A 4,192-nucleotide genomic window follows, 5' to 3' on the forward strand; every position below is an offset into this window, starting at 1 on the left:
TTGTGTCTAAGGAGCATTCTGTTTGTACTTCTTCCAAGACAGGTTTGTTGGTTCTTTTGGCAGTTCGTGGTATATCCAATATCCTTCGCCATTAACTAAAACCAAACCCATTGACATCAAGCTGATTCCGATTCATAGCAACCCTATAGAACAAAGTAAAACTGCCCCATAGGGTTTCCAAGGAGCAGCTGGTGGATTCAAACTGTCATCCTTTTGTTTAGCAACTGAACACCTAACCACAGCGCCACCAGGGATCCCTCACCATTAACTAGAGCCCTGTATTTTTCTACCCTCATTGTAATTTTGTTTCAGGAGCCAATTTGCCTATCTCAACCACAGGGCCTTGGCTAGGACTGCCCTAGGCTGCTTGCTCTAACAGGTTTCCATAACTTTAAAAGTTGAAAAAAAGCAGTTGGTGTGTCCATCACTTATTCCCCAGAAGGACCCTTATGCCAATTTGATCACATATCAGTAATTGGCAGGGAGAAGATGTAAACTTCCACCTCACCCCCCCAGTTATGGGAAAGTACTTGGATTCTGCTCCATAGACAATGGGAAATGACCCAAAGTCACTTTAATAGGGCACCAATAATCAGTGATGTCGGAAGAACCTCATCCCTGTGTGTAGAGGATGGATTAGAGAGGGATGTCAAGGTGGAAGCAGGTGGGGGGATGCTGGGAGGTTCCAGTGGAAACCTGGAGATTTGTGAGATTATGGTCCAGGGCACTGGCTACAGGGTGGGACAGAGGAAATGGAGGAAGACATCCGTGATGAATGCTTGGTACACTGAGTCTGTCTCCAAGAACGTAGATCCTTAAGGAAATAACAGAAAATAAAAGGAGATGGGGTGATTACTATTTCAACCCCATGGCAATACGTGAATGAGGCCTCTCTCATAGCATGGTCAGGACCTCGGGTCCTGCTGCCCAGCCCTCCAGAGTTCCCTCACTGGCAATCTTCCAAGCCTGGCCCTGTAACTTCCTTCCTGTCTGTTCTTGTAAGCACCCTAGAATCTCCCAGTAAAGTGTCCTTTTGCTTAAGATAGCACATGGGTCTGTCCTTTGCAACCAACAACCTGACTGATACAGAATTTGAAACAAGGAAGTAGAATGTTGTGGTCCACAGACTTTCAAGAAAATGTGAAGAATGTTCTGCTGTGTATATTCTCAACAATAACAAAAAGAAAAGAATTTGGGACTAATCACAGCAGAAAGCAAATCCCTTTAGCTTTCTGGGATGGCTGTCTGGAAATCCTATTAGATTACCACGTGGGTCACCTGGAATAAGTGACTTCTCATGGGCAAGGCTTATGGGCTCCAGACTGTCCCAGGAGGCATCACTCCTGACACCACTAGACAAGAGTAAAGCAAGAGGGATCTTCTAGATTCCAGGCACAAAGTGAAACACAAGGAGAAGTCCTGGCTGTTCAGATACATGAGCTGATACACATCCTTTTTTAGTTCAAGCCAGTTTGCACTTAATTTCTATCACTGGTTTCCTGCAAGAACCTTGACTAAAGCAAGCACGCACAAATATTTTACTTCAAACCAGAGTCCCTGCCTTTAGGCTGGAATAGCCATCTTGCAGTAATTCATCAAAACGATGAACACACAGGGAAAAAAGAGAGGCATCTATTTCTCTAGGCCTTTTAGAAAACATGGAGTTGTTCCTTTGGCCACATACATGTGAGTCTACAAGAAAGGTGATATTGTAGACATCAAGGGAATGGGCACTGTTCAAAAAGGAATGTCCCACAAGTGTTACCATGGCAAAAATGGAAGCATCTACAGTGTTACCTAGCATGCTGTTGGCATTGTTGAGGACAGACAAGTTAATGGCAAGATTCCCCCAAGAGAATTAATGTGCACGTTGAGCATATTCAGCAGTCTAAGAGCCAAGATAGCTGCCTGAAACACGTGATCAGAAATAAAAAAGTAGGAAGCCAAAGAGAAAGGTAGCTGGCTGGGTTCAACTGAAGCGCCAGCCTGCTCCACCCAGAGCAGCACACTTTGTGGGAACCAATGGAAAGGAGCCTGAGCTGGAACCTACTCCCTGTGAATTCATGGCACGAAAGGTGTAAAATAAAGATGCCTGGAATGCGAAAATGTTAGGTCTTTGATTTTAATTGTGTGGAAGTATTGTGTCCTCTCCCCTAAAGATGGAGTAAGTAGGCCCCATCCCACTTATTATTTAAAGCAAACTGTTTCCTAACTCACTGGGTAAGAAGTGTCTTTACTATTAAAATTTAGTGCTTTTCTTGCTGGGAGGGAAAAAAAAAAAAAAACAGAGTCCCCAAAAGTAGGAAGAGAAAGGGACACAGAGAAGTCTTGGTCTCATCATCTAACGCCAGAGGTAAACCATCCTCGCCTTTGTGGCAACCAGGTTGGTGCGCTGTTCAGTTCTCCTGTCAGGAGGGAACCTGCAAGGAGGAGTGCAGTTAGCTGCAGCACCCTCAGAATCCCCTGCACCCTGAACACCGTTGTTCATTTCAGTAATATTCACAACAGCCAGAAGGTAGAAACAACCCAAGTGTCCATCAACAGACAAGTGGAGACACCAAATGTGGTCTATACATAAGATGGAATGTTACTCAGCCATAAAAAGAAATGAAGTTGTGAGGCATTATGCTGAGTGAAATAAGTGAGACACAAAAGAACAAATATTGCATGATTCTACTTATATGAAATATCTGGAATAGGTAAATTCATAGAGACAAAAATAGGTTGAGGGGGAGGAAGGAATGGGAAGTTACTGTTTCATGGATACAGAGTTTCTGTCTGGGGTGATGAAAAAGTTTTGGAAGCAGCTAGTGGTGAGTAATATTGTGAATGTAATTAATGCCACTGAAGAGCACAATTAAAGATAGTTACAATGGCAAGTTTTATGTTCTATCTATTCTACCGCAATAAAATTAGAAAAGAAAGATCCACTGCAGCATGTGAGCCAAAGCCATGCTCTCCCAGGGAGCTCCCAGCCAATGACTAAGCATGGTGGGGTACTAGGGCCCAATCCAAGCTCCTCTAACAGGCTCTCTCTGGGACATACCGTCACCACGTGAGTGAAGTTCACGGTCTGGGATGAACTCAGTTCCCTGCCATGGCAGAAGAGTCAGGAGAAAGGATATTGCTCAAAGTTTGCTCCTGGCCTCCCCACCAGCCTCTGAGAGCAGAAGCGTACCTATGGATCCATGTGCCAGCCTGGGTCTCCTGGGCAAGGCCACATCCACAACCCACAAGGGACTGGGCAGTGAGGGCCATCTCCAGGAAGCCCTTCAGCTTTCTCAGGACTCAGAGGTGCTGGGGCTTCCCTGGCATTTCAGCCAGACTCCTGCCTGGTGTCCCTCACACCCGCTCTCAGGACCTGGCAGGAGAGACACTCCAGCACACCCACCCCTCACAGCTGCCCCCTTACCAACCAGCTCTATTCTCTTGACCTTTCCCCTTCCCCTAATGTACATAACCTCTCTGGCTCTGTTTTACCACTACCCCCCAGCCCAGTCCAACTCATCCACCCAGCCGAAGACTCCACTGAGAGGAGCTCCACTGAGAAGCTTCTCAGAGGACCCTTCATTGAGGCTGGTGATGGCCAAGGCAAGGGCTTCGTCATAGCTCAAGCCTGAGGTGGCCACCATTTCTCTAGGCCTGCATCCTGAGGACGGCCCATGGCAGGACCTTTAACAGAACTCCCAACATGTATAAGTAACCACCGTGGTCCAATCCACAGGCCTGGTCCTCCGTTCCCTTTCCTCGTTTCATCAACAGGAACTGTTCATTGCCCTTCGGAGGTTGGCAAGCTATGTGGAGTGTGGTGGGAGGGGAGGGGGTAGGCCCCGGGGAGCCTCAGGCCCCCAAAAGCAGAGCAACTCTGCAGAATAGCTGGTCAGAGTAAAGGGGGTAAACCTTCTGTACAGCTGTCTACCCTCTGGGACAGTGCAGGTCAAGAAAGCACTTGCACCGTTCATGGCTCATAGTGTCCAGGTTAGGCCCAGTCACCATTACTTTAGCCCCACACCCAGTAAGACCTGACAGAGCCTGGCCAAGGCTCCTCTGTGCTCAGAGCAACCACTCAGAGTCATAAATAAGAACTGTCCTTCTGACCCCAGCCCTGGTAACCTAGCCAGGAAGAGCTCTGGTATAATCAGAAGAGCTTATCAAAATTGTTCATCAGAATAACTACAAGGGCAACCAGTCA

At 47.0% G+C, this 4,192-nt stretch overlaps 1 pseudogene; it reads left to right on the forward strand.

Annotated features, from left to right (window-relative positions):
• The first annotated feature begins 1,591 nt into the window (after positions 1–1,591).
• Positions 1,592–2,200, forward strand: LOC100653929 (large ribosomal subunit protein eL21-like; annotated as a pseudogene).
• The last annotated feature ends 1,992 nt before the right edge of the window (positions 2,201–4,192 follow it).

The sequence above is a fragment of the Loxodonta africana genome, chromosome 22, assembly GCF_030014295.1.
Source record: "Loxodonta africana isolate mLoxAfr1 chromosome 22, mLoxAfr1.hap2, whole genome shotgun sequence".
Classification (NCBI taxonomy): Eukaryota; Metazoa; Chordata; class Mammalia; order Proboscidea; family Elephantidae; genus Loxodonta; species Loxodonta africana.